Below are 17,562 nucleotides of genomic sequence, written 5' to 3'. Positions count from 1 at the left end.
AAAACACCCTACCAAATATACAACTAAGAAGAGTGCAGTGCTGGAACAAGAACAGTCAACCAGGGCATGGACCAGAATAGAGACACTGGAGGCAGACCTCTATATTCATGAACATTCAGCACTGACTGTCTAGTATTTAGTGTTGAGAAAGGGACTCAGAAAATGAAAAAAAGAAAAGAAAAGAAAAAAAAGTCAAATCTCTACCTAACACCATGGAAAAATGCTGTACTTCACATGGAATAAAGATTTAAAGCTATAAAACTAATAGACAGAAATGTAAGAGAACATCTTTTGAGACTTAAGGCTATGGAAGGACTTAACCAAACTTTCAGAAGCAGAAGTGATAAGGAAAAAATGATAATTTTGGTTACATCAAATATAAAAATTTATGTTCAAACAAGGGCTCTATGGACAAATTTAAGACTGGTGCAGACTGGGGGAAGATATTTGTAATTTCTAGGGGCTGATATCTAGAACATTAGTCTAGACCAGTGCTGTCTGGTGGAGCTCTCGGCAGTGAGGGAAGTGTTCTATGGCTGCTCGGTCCACCAGCTGCACGCAGCTACTGAGCACGTGAAATGTGGCTACTGTGAACTAGGAACTACATTTTTATTAATTTAACCATAAATAGCCATATTTGCCTAGTGATTACCCTACTGGACAGTGCAGGTCTAGAACATAAAGGAACTCTTACAAATCATCAAGAACACGATAGAAATCACAACAGAAAGATAGGCAAAGGATATATCCAGCAATCCAAGAGAAAACCCTAAAGACTAGTAAATATAAAAAGATATGCTCAAACTCATTAGTTTAATCAGAAAAGGCCAAATTCTTCCTCCTCTTCTTCTTTGCTTTCTTCTTCTTCTTCTTCCTTTTCCTCTTCCTCCTCCTCCTCCTCCTCCTCTTCTTCTTCTTTTTTGTTTTTGAGACAGAGTTTCACTCCTGTTGCCCAAGCTGGAGTGCAATGGCACAATCTTGGCTCATTGCAACCTCTGCCTCCAGGGTTCAAGCAATCCTCCTGCCTCAGCCTCCCAAGTAGCTGGGATTACAGGTATGTGCCACCACGCCCAGCACAGTTTTGTATTTTTAGTAGAGACGGGATTTCACCATGTTGGCCAGGCTGGTCTTGAACCCATGACCTCAGGTGATCTGCCTGCCTCAGCCTCCCAAAGTGCTGGGATTACAGGCATGAGCCACCGCGCCTGGCCAGAAAAGGGCAAATTAAAATAACAATGAGGAAATTACCCTACACCTACAAACTGGCAAAAATTAGAAAGCTGAATCATGAAATTATTGTTGGGGTTGTAGGGATGTAGGAATCTCTAGGCATTGCTGGGGGAGGGTGGACAGCCCCCAGATTAGATATGCACAGAAAAACATAAATGGGTCTTGAAAACATGCTGCTGGAGGAAAAAAAAAAGAAGCAGAGTTATAGAGTGCAATGTTATTGTCATAAATTAAAAATGCATGTACACAAAACACTGGCTAGAAAACATGCAAAAGGATGCACATTAAAGACACTGGAGCAGTTGCCTATGGGGAGAATGGAAAAGGAGTTGGGGTAAATGCAAATAAATATATTAATAAAGGGCCAGGCATGGTGTCTCATGCCTATAATCCCAACACTTTGGAGGCTGAGGAGGATGGATTGTTTGAGTACAGGAGTTCGAGACCAGCCCGGGCAATATGGCAAAACACTGTCTCTACAAAAAATATAAAAATTATCTGGGTGTGGTTGTGGGCACCTGTAGTTCTAGCTCCTCAGGAGGCTGAGGTGGGAGGATTGCTGGAACCCAAGAGGCAGAGGCTGCAGTGAGCCATGATTGCACCACTCAAAAAAAAAAAAAATATATATATATATATAAACAAAATTTAAAATATAAATAAAACAAGGGAAGAACTTTGCATGGGACAACAATGATAAATTAGTCAATAAGAAAGATTTATTGTTAATCTCTTATCAGATGTAACCTCTGTTAAACAAATATTATGGGAAGCTATTGTTTTGGACTGAGCTGCTGCACTAGGCCCCAAAAGGCCAAACTTAACTAAAATGGAGTCACTCATGCTAAATGTCACATAATCTAATTGAAACTTTAAGGAAGCAGATAGATAGATCACCAACCAGAACAGTTTTTTCTGAAAACAGGAGATTTCAGTCTACCTGAGCCAGGCTAATAAGGGAGTCTCCTCTGTTTTAACTCTCACAAAAAAGTAACCTGATAACCAATTAGCTTTTTAAAATGCTATTTCCTTGTTCCCATCTTACAAAACCCACCGTTCCACTTGCCATCACCCAGTGGGAGCTCTCATACTAGTTTGTAGAATGTAGGCTGCTGCAATTCATGAATCTCAAAAAGCCAATCAGATCCATAACTAAGTCAGTTGTAATTTTGTCTTTTGACACGCTTAACCCAAAACAGTTATCTTAAGGTGTTTATAATGTAGGTTTATAAAAGGAAAAGGTAAGGGTTAACATGTTATAGAAAACTGTTTGTATTTTGGAGTTAACTATAATTGTTACAGTTCATAATATTTAACCCACTGACTATGACACCATTGACTGATATGATTAACCCAACCAATGTATAATAAAATGTAGACTCTCCAGGAGTCACTAAATCATTTCTTTTTTGCAGAAGTTTATGTAAATTTTAGAAATCATTTAATCTGCAATGCAAAATCTCTTTCATGACACTAAGACACAGAAAAGGCAATAAAAATGGCTTCTTTTCATTGTTAGTATCTTTTTTTTTTTTTGAGACAGTGTCTCGCTTTGTTGTCCAGGCTGGAGTGCAATGGCACAATCACCGCTTACTACAGCCTCAACCTCCTGGGCTCGATGATCCTCCTACTTCAGCCTCCCAAGGAGCTGTGACCACAGCGCCACCACACCCTTTGCTATGTTGCCCATGCTGGTCTCCAACTCCTGAGCTCAAGTGATCCACCTGCCTTGGCCTCCTAGAGTGCTGGAATTACAGGTGTGAGCCACCGCACACGGCCTGGCCTCTCTTAAGGCAGAAACAGCCCTCCTGCGGATGAAATGAGCTGATACCCTGAGCAGGGTCTTGATGCCACTCTCAGCCCCCTGCCTCCTCTCTGAAGCCCCATGGTGGGATCCACTGCTGCGTGTGTGCACCCTCGGGTGGCAGCCAGCTGCAAGACAGGCACCTTGTACGTGTGCAGCCCTGGGCACCATGTACACATTCACCCCTGCTCCAAAAGCTAGGACTACAGCCGTGTGCCACCATACCTGGCTAGTTTTTTATTTTTATTTTTAGTAGAAACAAGGTCTTACTATGTTGCCCAGGCTGGTCTCGAGCTCCTGAGCTCAAGCGATCCACCTGTCTCAGCCTCCCAAAGTGTTGGGATTACAGGTGTGAGCCACCGTGCCTGACCTGTTAATATTTTTATTTAAATGGCTAGTTCTCTTTTCTATTGTGGTAAAATATATATAATGTAAAAATTACCATTTTAACCATTTCTAAGTATAAAATTCAGCAGCATTAAATATATTCATATTGTAGTTCACCACTACCCGTTTCTAGAACTTTTTCACCTCCCCAAACTGAAACTCTGTACCCATTAAATAATTCCCTATACCCCCCACCCCCCAATCCCTAGCAACTATGATTCTGTCTCTGTGAATTTACCTATTCTAGATATTTCATATACGTGAAGTCATACAATATTTGTTCTTTTGTGTCTGGCTTATTTTTTAGTATAATATCTTCAAGGTCTGTCCATGTTTATAGCATGTGTCGGAATTTCATTCCTTTTTAAGGCTGAATAATACTCCACTGTATGTATATACAACAGTTCCCTGTTTTTGGGGTTTCTTCTTCCATGGTTTAAGTTACCTGGGGTCAACTGCAGTCGGAAAATATTAAACAGAAGATTCCAGAAATAAACAATTCATGAGTTTTAAATTTCTCACTGCTGTGAGTAGTGTGACAAAATTTCCCGCATCTATGCCACTGCCTGTTAGTCACTTAGTACCCAGCTTTGTTATCATATTGGCGATCTCAGTATTGCAGCATTTGTGTACAAGCAATCTTTATTTTACTTAACTGTTCTATTTATGATTCGTTATTGTTAATGTCTTACTGTGCCTAATTCATAAATCAAACTTTATCATAGGGATGTATGTATATGAAATAAACAGGGCTGGGCCTTGTAGCTCAGGCCTGTAATCCTGAAAAACACCTAGGAAGGTGGAAGTGGGAGGACCTCTTGAGCCCAGGAATTTGAGACCAGTCTGGGCAATAGAGTGAGAACCCTGTCTCTCTCTCACACACACACACACACACACACACACACACACACACTCACACACGGAAAAGGGGGAAAAAACCCTTGGCATATGTAGGTAGGGTTCAATGCTATCCATGGTTTCTGGCATCCACCGGGGGTCATGGAACTGTCATGTGCCGATAAGGGGGACTACTGTACCACGTTTTGTTTACCCGCTCATCTGCAGACAGACCCTTGGGTTATGTCCACATTTGGCCTATTATGAGTGACGCTGCTGTGAACATGAGTGTACAAATACTTGTTCGAGTCTCTGCTTTCAATTCTTTTGGATGTATGTATACTTAGAAGTGCAGTATAGACACTATGGAAGACATTCTGACAGTCTCCTCCCAAAGCTAAATATAATCTCATTCTATGATCCAGCAAATCACACTCCTGCTTATTCAGTCAACTTTTAAAAAGCTTATGTGCACACAAAAAGCAGCACATAAATACGTACAGCAGCTCTCTTCACAATGGTCAAAGACTGGAATAAATCAGAGGCGCTTCAATAGATGAATGGATAAGCAAACCAGGCTACATCCATGCAATGAAGCAATAGAAAAAAAACCAGTTATCAACCCATGCAAAGATATGGATGAACTCAACTCTATCTATATTGCTAAGTAAATGAGTCGGTCTGATGAGGCTATGTACTGTATGATCCTATTTACATGACGTTCTGGAAAAGGCAAAACTGCAGAGAGGGTAAACAGATCAGTGATTGCCAGGGGTTTTGGGGGCAGGGAGCTTGAAAAGGAACATTCTTTATGATGCTTTAATGGTGGACACCTGCTATTATGCATTCATCAAAACCCATAGAAGGTTACAACCCAAAGAATATATAGTAAGGCATGCAAATTAACATAAATCACTGAGGAGGTTAGAGGATGTCCGGATGGAATGCAGAATGTGACAAAGAACCTAACCGTGTCACAAATGTATGAAACAAACGTACCTCCGATGGTGGGGGAAAGGTGCTGACCAAAGTGACTTTGGAAATGACAGACATCCAGAAAGCTAAAGGCAAAGGAAACTGTCCATAAATGGTGCCGTCTCTTTTAGAAAGTTCCCACAAGGGTAACAGTTAACAGTTCTGAAGCCACTCTACCTCTAGTGCGGAATTGCACAATGAATTAAATACGTGGCAGATGGGTGTGAGCCTGGTTTCTCACTGCTGGAGTGAGAAGTCACAGATGAGAAGAGAAGCTAGAATGATCCATACGCTAATGGGTTAGAGCCGAAGACATCAGTGCGACTCATGCTTACCTTAATTTAGACACATGATCCAGGAGTCTGTATCCTTGTGAGAATATGCACGTTTCCTTGTACTGTGAGCAGAGAGCACTGAGAAGCAAGGCTTCCCTTGTTAGGATGGCTATTATCAAAAGGACAGGAGATAACAATGGTTGGTCAGAATGTGGAGAAAAGTGAACCCTTGTACACTGCTCTTGGGAATGTAATGTTTCTCAAACAAGTAAAAATAGAACTACCATATGATCCAGCAATCCCACTTCTCGGAAGATACCCAAAGGAAATGAAATCAGTATCGTGAAGGAATATCTGCACTCCATGTTTAGTGCAGCATTATTCACAAGAGCCAAGATATGGAAACAACCAACTGTCTGTCAACAGGTGAGTGGATAAAGCTAATGTGAGGTATATCTAGAATATAAGGCAGAATGTTATTCAGCATTAAAAAGCAGGAAATTTTGCCATTGGCAGCAACAACATGGGTAAGCCTCGAGGACATTATACTAAGTGAAATAAGCCAGACATAGAAAGACAAATACTGTGCGATCTCATATGTATGTGGAATCTGAGAAAGTCAAACTCATAGAAGCAGAGAGTAGATTGGTGGTTGCCAGGAGCTGGGGGTGTTGGAGGTAGGGAAATGGGGAGGTGCTGGCTGAAGAATACAAACTTCCAGTTATAAAACAAACAAGTTCTGGGGATCTAACGCACACATGGTGACTCTAGTTAATAATGCTGTGTCACAGCATTTTGCTAAGAGAGTAGATAGTAAGTGTTCTAACCCCATGTGCGCACGTGATGCAGTGGATGTGCTAATTAGCTTGATTGTGGCAATCATTTCACAGTGTATATGTATATCAAATCATCACCTTGCACACCTTAAATATATACAATTTTCATTTCTCAATTTTACCTCAATAAAGCTGGAATAAAAGTTTCTCCCGAGGACAGATCTTATTAAGAGGAGAATGCTCTGGCGTATTTCAAAATGGTGCCTGTTCTCCTCTACCTGCCTGAAGCCCTCTGAGATTTTTCTCCAGGATTCACTGTGAGAATCCGGTGGAGCTCCAGGAGTTAAGGCTCACAAATGTGCCCCCATGACTGGCTTCCCCTGCAGCTATCAGACTCATCCTCATTGAGCCCAGCGCCACCAGCTTTGCAGGCTCCCCTCCTGCCTGGCACTCTGGTTCTGGTTCTGCTGCAGTAGTTGTGGTTTTTTTTTTTTTTTTGAGATGGAGTCTCACTCTGTTGCCCAGGCTGGAGTGCAGTGGCGCAATCTCGGCTCACTACAACCTCCGCCTCCCGGGTTCAAGTGATTCTCTTGCCTCAGCCTCCTGAGTAGCTGGGATTACAGGCGTGCACCACCACCCCCGGCTATTTTTTGTATTTTTAGTAGAGACGGGGTTTCACCATGTTGGTCAGGCTGGTCTTGAACTGACCTTGTGATCTGCCCACCTCAGCCTCCCAAAGTGCTGGGATTACAGGTGTGAGCCACTGAGCCCAGCCAGTTGTAGTTCTTTGTATTTGACTGTTGGTCTCTCCACCCTGAGGGGCTGAGGCTTGTCCTGTGACTTCACTTCTCTTACAGATCTAGGAAGAATTCCAGATGTAAGTTTTTAATACGATCTTCCAATAAAAGAAACCAGAGCTTCTTGGAGAAATTGATAATAATGGGACTGGGGCAGCAAAAATACAAGATTGGATAGTACTGAAATAAGGAAGTGCTCAAAAAACAAAACTAAACAAACCCCGCAAAAATCGAATGTTGTCAAACAAAAGAAGGAGCTTTTGGAAAGCCCTCCCAGTGGCCAAAGCACGAACAATTTGAGCATCAAAATAAATAATGTAGCATTAAATTATAGTCGAAAGCTTAAAATAATTATCCAGGTGTCCATGATGGTATATATAAATGATTAAATGAATAAATGAGTGAATAGAAATCCCTTATGCAGAAGAGCTCCTAATAATTAATGCAGATAATCAGTCAACAAGGAGGCAGCACAAACTCCCCACTTCTTTTTTTTTTTTTTTGAGACGGAGTCTTGCTCTGTCGCCCAGGCTGGAGTGCAGTGGCGCGATCTTGGCTCACTGCAAGCTCCACCTCCGGGGCTCACACCATTCTCCGGCCTCAGCCTCCGGAGTAGCTGGGACTACAGGGGCCCGCCACCACGCCCGGAGAATTTTTTTTTTTTATATATTTTTAGTGGAGACAGGGTTTCGCCGTGTTAGCCAGGATGATCTCGATCTCCTGACCTTGTGATCCGCCTGCCTCGGCCTCCCAAAGTACTGGGATTACAGGCGTGAGCCACCGCGCCCGGCCCAAACTCCCCACTTCTTAAGTGAGGGCTTTGCATAGTGATTTCGTTCCAAAGACCACATGCAGTATAGACAGGGGAAAAGTTACTTCCCAGTGAAGAAAGCCGATAAACATAACCTCAGCCGGGTGATCAGCATTAAGGTGAACAGGGTCTTGGGAGCCTGTGCCCTTGCTATGATGTAAGAAGAATGGCACTTTGGCCGGGCGCGGTGGCTCACACCTGTAATCTCAGTACTTTGGGAGGCCGAGGCGGGTGGATCACGAGGTCAAGAGATCGAGACCATTCTGGCCAACATGGTGAAACCCCATCTCTACTAAAAGTACAAAACTTAGCTGGACATGGTGGCGCTTGCCTGTAGTACCAGCTACTCGGGAAGCTGAGGCAGGAGAATTGCTTGAACCCGGGAGGCGGAGGTTGCAGTGAGCCAGGATAGTGCCACTGCGCTCCAGCCTGGCGACAGAGGGAGACTCCCTCTCAAAAAAAAAAAAAAAAAAAAGAGAAGAAAAATGGCACTTTACCTCAGATCATCTTTCTCAGAACCAAGAACCCCAATCTAACAATGAGAAAAACATCATTTAAACTGGAGGACATTCTACAATACACCTGACCAGCACTCCTCAGTATCTTCAAGGTTATCAAAAACAAAGAAAGTCTGACGAACTGCCACAGCCAAGAGAAGCCAAAGGAGACATCACTAAGTGGTATCCTTGATGGAACTCAAACAGACAAGGAAAATGTATCAGTCCGTTCTCACGCTGCTATAAAGAACTGCCCAAGACTTTATGAAGCAGAGAAGTTTAATTTATGAAGCAAAGAGCTTTAATTGACTCACAGTTCCCCATGGCTGGGGAGGCCTCAGGAAAGTTATAATCATGGCAGAAGGCACTTTTTCACAGGACGGCAGGAGACAGAATGAGTGCCAGCAGGGGACACGCTGGACACTTAGAAAACCATCAGATCTCCTGAGAACTCACTCACTATCAGGAGAACAGCATGGGGGAAACTGATTAAATTACCCATGATTAAATTACCTCCCACTCGGTCCCTCCCATGACACACGTGAGGATTATGGGGATTATAATTCAAGATGAGATTTGGGTGGGGACACAGCCAAACTATATCAGGAAAACTAAGAAAATCTGAATAAAGTATGGACTTTAGTTTGTAGTAATAACTTAATATTGGTTCATTCATTGTGATAACAGTATATACTGATGTAAGACATTAGCAAGAGAGGAAACATATGGATGGGTCTGCACAACATGAAAAATCTTTGTGTTATCTTCCCAAATTTTATGTAAATCTGAAACTATTCAAAAATAAAAATTTAGTAATAATAACATAACACATAATAAATAATTATATGTATTATAAAAATATGTTAAAGTGACATTTGGAATTATATGTTAGTCTGTATCATTTACTTTTCATTATAATAAATGTTATTATTAAAAAACATTGTTATTTTTTCAAACACCTGTTTAATTAGTTGTACTATTAATCACAAGTAATTGACAGTGATAACTGGCTGTACTTTTTTTTTGAAACAGGGTTTCCCTCTGTTGCCCAGACTAGAGTGCAGTGGCACCATCAGAGCTCACTGCAACCTGAAACTGCTGGACTCAAGCGATCCTCCCACCTTCGCCTCAGGAGTGTACCACCATGCCTGGCTGGTTTTTATTTTTATTATTTACTTATTTTTTTTGAGACAGAGTCTCACTCTGTTGCCCAGGCTGGAGTACAGTGGTGTGGTCACAGCCTCAGCCTCCCGAGTAACTGGGACTACAGGTGCGTGCCACCACACCTGGCGAATTTTTAAATTTTTTATAGAGACAGGGTGTCACTGTGTTGTCCAGGCTGGTCTTGAACTTCTGGGTTCAAGCCAATCCTCCCACCTTGGCCTCCTGAAATGCTGGGATTATAGCAGTGAGCCACTGCACCTGGTCCCTCCTGTTTTTTACTAGGAGCATTAAAAACATTTATTATAATGAAAAGTAAATGATACAGACTAACACATAATTCCAAATGTCACTTTAACATATTTTTATAATATAATTATTTATTATGTTATATTATTACTTTTTGTTGTTGTGTTGCTATGTCCTGAGCTCATTCTCAATCTCTCTCTCTTTTTTTTTTTTTTTTTTTGAGACAAGGTCTCATTCTGTCACCTAGGCTGGAGTGCAGTGGTGTGATCATAGCTCACTGTAGCCTTGACCTCCTGGGCTCAAGCGATCCTCTCCCTCAGTCTCTGGAGTAGCTAGGACTATAGGTGTTCACCACCATGCCAGGCTAATTTTTAAATTAATTTTTTGTAGAGATGGGTCTCTGTACGTTGCCCAGGCTTGTCTTCAACTCCTGGGCTCACGTGAGCCTCCTGCCCTGGCATCCCAAAGTTCTGGGATTACAGGCATGAGCCACTATGCCTGGCCAAGGGTTCACTCTGTAAAAAGCTGATTACCTTTCACCAGGGTAAGATGCAGACTTTAAAGAATCTATTTCAATTCATGGTCAACATTTTCAAGAGAGTAGCTTTATAAAATGATGCTCCAGTGGTGAGTTCTTTCCTTGTGAGTGGCTGTCTTATTCCAAAGAAATTTCCCTTAGTTCTGTTTCATGAGCATCTTTTAGCAGTGATACAAATACTCACCACTGGAAAACAATATTCAAGGTCTGGAAGAATGTTAACAGAATTCATGATGATGATTTGATGTTTCATTGTGATGTTTTCTAAAACAGAAGTGTTTATATATTTTTTAGAAGTGTTTAAAAGAATATTCAATCTCATAATTTTCTAGATGCTTTGCAGAAAGTGATAAAATCAGAGAAACAAAAATTATGGGATACCGTATGAGTGATTTTAGGTGTTGTTATGTTTTGTAAAAAAGAAAATTACCTCATAGAGCTATTATTGGAAGGAATTATTGGAAACCCAAACACTGGAATGTTTCCAATTTTAGCTGAACTTACCACTACGTTATGATGTCCATATAGCTAGTCATGTAGCTAATGATAAAAAGGGATCTGTGCCTTATTTGTATAATAAAGTTCAAAAGGAATTTTTAATGCTTCTAGGAAGTCACTTTAAACTTGAGCTATAATTGAGAACACCAGAAGTAAAATACTCTTCTGACCTTTCAATCTGCATAACAGAAGTAGCCAGTCATGACCAAATGTATAATATCACAAACTATGTTCTATTAGCTATGCATACTTAATGAACTAATAAATATACTTATCAGTTATTGGTATTGTTCCGCATTGTAATTGCTACAATACTGGTACCATACCAGTAACTATATATATATATATGCACACATAATACGTTACTGGGTCATAAGAAATTGTCAAACATAGCAATTACGTCACTTGAAAACAAAATACTCTAAGAAGTATACTTTAAGAATATAGTTTTGCTTATGGAAAAAAATAGAATAAAAAAGTAGTTAAAATTAAGAATCCTGGGCTGGATGTCGTGGCTCACACCTGTAATCTCAGCACTTTTGAAGCCTGAGGCCAGTGGATTGCTTGAGTCCAGGAGCTGGAGACCAGCCTGGGTAACATTAGGGAGACCCCGACTCTAAAAATAATAATAATAATAAAGAATTCTGTATAAAACTACAAATAGAGGATAAATCAAGTCTTTTAACCGAACAAGCTGGGAACCTAGAGGAAATGGGTGATTTCATAGAAAAATGTAAGTTGCCAAAATGGACCCTGAAATAAGGAAAACAAAAACTGCAATTTGCATAAAGAGCTGTCATATGACCCCACGACCATATGGGTTCACAGCTAAAGGTAACTGACCTTCAGCTAATTCCGTATTGCAAATGGTCAAGACCTAGAAAAACAAACCAAAAAAATGAGATTCTCCTGAATTCATCTTGTGTTTTCATATGAATACTTGATACAGCTAACATTTCCTCTAATCCACGATTCCGATGACTAAAAACATGCATCACCTATGCACCCCTACAAATCTGCTGCCAATTAAACGGTGACTTTCTTAACAAAGGAACGATAAGTATTGTTGATGCATTTACTTCCATTATAGCCAGGAAAAGAAGACTGTAGTGAGATCTGATTTTGTTATAAACAATATATTTAAATGTAATGTAGCGGATTCTGCGCAGCTGTTTTCCAGCGTGTGCAGGGCTTTGGCGCTGTGGGAAAACAGACCAGCAAAACCTTGGCAACCGGGGCGCCCACCCCGCCGGCCCCAGCGTCTCAGCATCGAGACCGTCCCAGAAACAAGTCAGAATCTGCAAATATACCGCGATAGGCGATGACCAGGAGCGGCAAAGCCTCGAGGAGGCGAAACTTCTAAAAAGTAAGTGTTTTAAAAATGTTCTCTGACAAAGTAAAGAACCACGTGGGAAAATCCCAGAAAAGTGACCGCTTCCGTGCGCGGTTTTTAAGAGCGGTTGGAGGGCCGGGCGCAGTGGCTCCTGCCTGTAATCCCAGCACTTTGGGAGGCCGAGGCGGGCGGATCATTTGAGGTGAGGTTCGAGACCAGCCTGGCCAACATGGTGAAACTCCATCTCTATCAAAAAATGAAAAAAAAAAAAAAAAAAATTAGCCAGGCGTGGTGGCGCGCGCCTGTAATCCCAACTACTCGGGAGGCTGAGGCACCAGAATCGCTTGAACTCGGGAGGCGGAGGTTGCAGTAAGCCGAGATCGCGCCACTGCACTCCAGCCAGGAAGACAGAGACTCCGTCTCAAAAAAAAAAAAAGGAACCGTTGGGAAAGCCGCGGCAAAGCTCCCTCCTCGGTCCGGGCCGCTCCCCTCCGCGCGCCGCACGACTGAGCTCCTGAGAAGAAAGCTCGGTTCTCCCCGCGCACGCCGCGCCCCGGCTGCACACCGAGCACGCTCGCACGGCGCGCGGGTGGAAAGTAGCGGGATTGGGCGCGCCCTGCCGGTGGTCAGCACACAGTGCAGGACTACTTGAGCCCGCTATTCTGGAGTGAGTTGCATGCATCACATGCATTGGCATCATGAAATTCAGTGTACAGATTATGCCACGCGGTAATTTTGGAAATTCAAACTGAAGTGGAGCCTGCTATTCCGTATCTTGATCGGAATGGATATAAGAATCAAAGTAAAAGGGCAATAATACAAGTTAATTGATTTCCTACATGTCAGTAAAGAACAATTGGAAGTTGATTTGAAATGAAAGAAAAATCATTTACAATAGCACCCCCAAAATTGAGTCCTTGTATAAACCTAACAAAATATGTACAAATGTGCATTCAGAAAACTTTGAAACACAGTTGGAAAAAAATTAGACAAAAGCTAAATAAATAATTCCTCCAAACTTCCTCTATAGACCCAGTGCAATTCCAATCAAAATCCCAGCAAAGACACCAATAAAATGTTTCTAAACCTAAAATAGACAATATAAGACTGAGGAGGAACAAAGTTGAAGAATTCACACATCCAGATTCCAAGACTTATAAATCTATGAAGAGAGTGTAACATTGGGGAAGAAATGGTCACACAGACAAATGGAACAATATAGAGAGCCCCTAAATAGACCAACATAAATATAGTCGACTGATTCTGTCAAAGAGCAAAAGCTGCTCGGTGGAGAAAAGAGTCTTTTCCACAAATGGTGATGAAACAGCCAGATGACCTTGTGGGATAAAACAAATGTACAAACAAATTTTACAACATACACAAAAATACATACAAAATTATTCATAGACTTAGAATTTAAAGTAGAAAACTGTAAAAATTCTAGGGTAGAACATAGAAGAAAATCTACCTGACCTTGCATTTGGTGATGAGGTTTTATACACAACACCAAAAGCCAATCCATGAAAGGAAAACATGATAATGTAGACCTTATTAAAACTGAAAATGTCTACTCCATAAAAGACCCCACTAGGAGAATGAAAAGGCAAGGCACATACTGGGAGAAAGTATTTGGAAAACATCTATCTAAAAAAGGACTATTATTAAAAGTATACCAAGAAAGCAAAACTCAACCAGAAGAAAACAAACCATCCAATAAAAATGGGTGATGATCTGAACAGACACCTCACCAAAGAATACATAAAGATGGCAAATAAGTATTACCAAAAGCAGCTCAATAGCATATGTCATCAGGGGATTGCAAGTTACAACAACAGTGAGGTAGCTGTGTGGCTGTGAGGGTGTTTCTGGAAGAGATGAGCACTGAATGGGTAGACCGAGGATGGGCCATGCTCACCAGTGTGGGTGAGTGCCATCTGATCCACTGGGGGCCCAAATAGAACAATGCAGTCTCTCTCTTCTTGAGTTGCAATTTTCATCTTCTGTCCTTCCTGGTTCTCAAGCCTTTGGACTCTGAGACTGCACCAGTGGCTCCCCACTTGACTATCAGGTCTTCAGGCTTGTGTGTTATACCACTGGTGTTCCTGGTTCTCCAGCTTGCAGGCAGTAGACTGTGGGACTTCTTGGTCTCTATAATCATGAGAGTCAATTCCCATAATAAATCTCTCTCTCTTTTTTTTTTTTTTTTTTTTTTGAGACAGGGTCTGGCTCTGTTGCCCAGGCTGTTGTGCAGCAGCGCCATCTCGGCTCATTGTAGCCTTGACTTCCTGGGCTTAAGCAATCTTCTCACCTCACCTCCCCGAGGAGCTAGGACCACAAGCGCGCACCACCACGCTGGCTAATTTTTTGTAGAGACGCTGTTTCACCATGTTGTCCAGGCTGGTCTGGAACTCCTGAGCGATCCACCCATCTCTGCCTCTCAAAGCGTTGGGATTACAGGCGTGGGCCACTGCACTGGGCACAAATATCTCTCTCTATATAGAGATATGTGTGTATATATATGTAAATATATATATGTATATAAATATAAAATTCCTATTGGTTCTCTTAGAACAACTTGAATATAAAAACAACGACAATAGCAATTGCTATGGAGGATTAGGAACAACAGCAGCTTATCACTGCGGGTGGAAGGCATAATGGTACAGCCACTGGCAGTGCCAATGGTAGTTTTGTCTCAAAGCTAAACATAGTCACCATATGGTCTAAGAAAGCAGCTGTGCTCCTGGGTCGTCAACTGCTTTGAAAACTTATGTCCAAACAAAAAAACATGCAGTTATGTACAGCACCCTCTATTCAGATACTTTAAGTTTCCAACACTTTAAATCAGGATGTCCTTCAATAGGTGAATAAAAAACAAGCTGAAGCACATTCACACGATGGAATACTACTCACCGATGAAAAGGAATGAGCTGTCAAGTCGCTCAAAGGCAGGAGTGAGCCTTCAATGTATATGACCAAGTGAGAGTGGTGGAGAGAAGAGGCTGCACTATTCTATTTAGATGCCTTCTGGAAAGGTGGAGGTAGAGATGCAAGGAGATCTGGGCTTGCTAGTGGTTTGTGAGGAGGCTGTTGAATAGGGGAATGGGGAATGGGGAATGGCAGGAGGTCCCTGGGGCCAGGGGGCCATGGGCTTCCTCTGGCTGTCAGCCATGGGAAGCATTTGCAGAGAAGCTTAGCTGGCTTACCAGCGTGAGCATGGCTACTTTTCCCTAGGAAGGGATCCCATCACATGTGGATCTCTTTGGGGGCATTCTGGGGAGGATATTTTACCCACACTGTGTAATTCCTCAGGACCACGTGGAGGCCCGTCCTTGGGCGCAGGCCCAGCTCTTCGTGTTAGCCAGGTGAAGATGCACGGATGGGAACAACTTCATTCTCTGGGGCTCAGTTTTTCCTCTGCAGTGAAATCAAGCTCCAGTATTTCATTCTCTGTTTTAAATTCAATTCCTTTTATCTTGTCCTGCCATTCAATGGGTCTTAAGAAATGTTTTCCAGAACCTCAAGGGGTGGACGGGACACTTTCTTTAGGGAAAGGTTTTGTCACGTACGTGGCATGCTCCTTGGTCCCTGCAGAGGCTCAGGCCTCAGGGCAGCTGCCTCGCTAGGCTTCAGGACCTCGCAGGTGTCCAGGGGGCCACAGGGGTCTGCATGCGAGGGCAGGGGCAGCAGGTGGGCCCATCGCAATGGGGCGTCGGTGACAGTGACGTCCTGCGGGTTCCCCACCTGCCACCTCCATTCAGGGAGGTCTCCCTTGGGCCCACCCCAGCCGGAGAGGGCTTGCCCAGAGTCACCCTCTTCCATGCTATGTGTTCTGTAGCTGCAGTTTACTGGTGAGCTTGGTAGGGCACAGAGAGGATGGAGCCACCAGCTGGAGGCAGACAGGCCCCAACCGTGAGCCCAGGATGCAGGAGCGGCCGGGATTGCAGAAGCCCCCCAGCTCTGGTGTCCTGGCTCTTCCTGCACACGGTCTCCACGTGACGCTCAGCAAGCCGGATCTCAATTTGTTCACCCATCCTTTATTTTCTGTATTTATGACTAATATTTCTCCAGTTTGTCTTTTGTTGGCCTTAGTGACAGTGAGTTTTCCTGTTGAGTTTCTATTCTGTTGAATCTTTATTTTAGCAGCGGATAGGCAAATTTTGGGTGATGGTTATTAATGCAAAATGGAAGGTGATGATATGTCACACACATCCTTCTGCCTCCTGCAGCAGTTTCGCTGTGTGCTATGTCAAAACAAAAACAAAAACTTCAAAAAGGAAACAAAAAACCAGTAAAGAGTGATGGGGAGGACACTTCCTGGAATAATTCCCTTCGATGCCCGTTGCGGGTTAAGTCAGAGACGAACTGACTTAGGAAAGGAGCTGAGGAAGAAATCCAAGAATTCAAGAAAGGAGGTGCTGGAACGCAGGCTGTATTTCCACAGGTGCATGGAATCTTGCGTTTCACGCTGGTAAATTACTCATACTAGCTCCTACTACCATGAGGAAACACAGTCTTCAGAAGTTGACAATTAGCAAATTAGAGAATTGCAAAGCCTGTTTTACCCTGAGAACCTGAACCCTTTCTTATTCCTGAAGGGCTTTCCATCAAGGAGTCTGTGTGGTGGACAAGAGACTGGATCAATTGAAAATAACAGATATTGTCACAGTGTTCTTCTAGCAACTGTAACTCACCATAACTATCCCACCTGAGGCTTAACCAGAACCCTCCCCTCCAAGAGCTGAAGTCGCCCTGAGAGGGAATGAGCAGGATACCTGTCCACTCCCACAGGGGCCATCGGGTTGCCATGGAGCTGGGCTGTCTGAGTCTTGGTCCAGCCTGTTCCTGGCCCTCATCTGGGGCCCTAATGTATGTCTTAAACGCTACCTCTCTCACCATCTAAATATGAAGAGGAAGAAAAGAGAAGCTGATTCCTGGGGCTAATGCATTTTAGTGTGGAAGCCAAGTAAAGGCCTCAGAGTCACTCTTGTCTTCTGTCTTTGCTGTTTCACTCCAGTTTCAAAAGCAATCCTGGTCTTAGGTCTTAGAATCACAGACTGCCGAATGACAGCACCTGCCCTCACTTCATTTTGCCGCACTTCTTACTTTGCACAGTGCCATTTGTGGGATTCCTGTTTGCCCATCTTCCTTTCATGCCGAGGAGGCAAGTGCATCCCTTGACCAGGCCACCACTGCAGGTGTGTGTGTCAGACTGAGGAACAGCAGGGAGAGGAGAACAGCGCATGGTAGGCAGCCCAGGGGAAGCATGCTGGGCCCTTAACCCAGAAGGAGGGTCTCAGTGTGTCCAGTTGCTCGTTTCCTTGAAAGAAAACCCAGATGTCCTGTGAGGTGAACCTAGTGATAGTTTTTCCTTGTAGTTTTAAATGTGCTCATTCA

This window comes from Nomascus leucogenys, chromosome 14 (genome assembly GCF_006542625.1).
Source record: "Nomascus leucogenys isolate Asia chromosome 14, Asia_NLE_v1, whole genome shotgun sequence".
Taxonomy (NCBI): Eukaryota; Metazoa; Chordata; class Mammalia; order Primates; family Hylobatidae; genus Nomascus; species Nomascus leucogenys.
The sequence above is the reverse complement of the archived record's forward strand: the minus strand, read 5'-3'. Positions refer to the sequence as shown.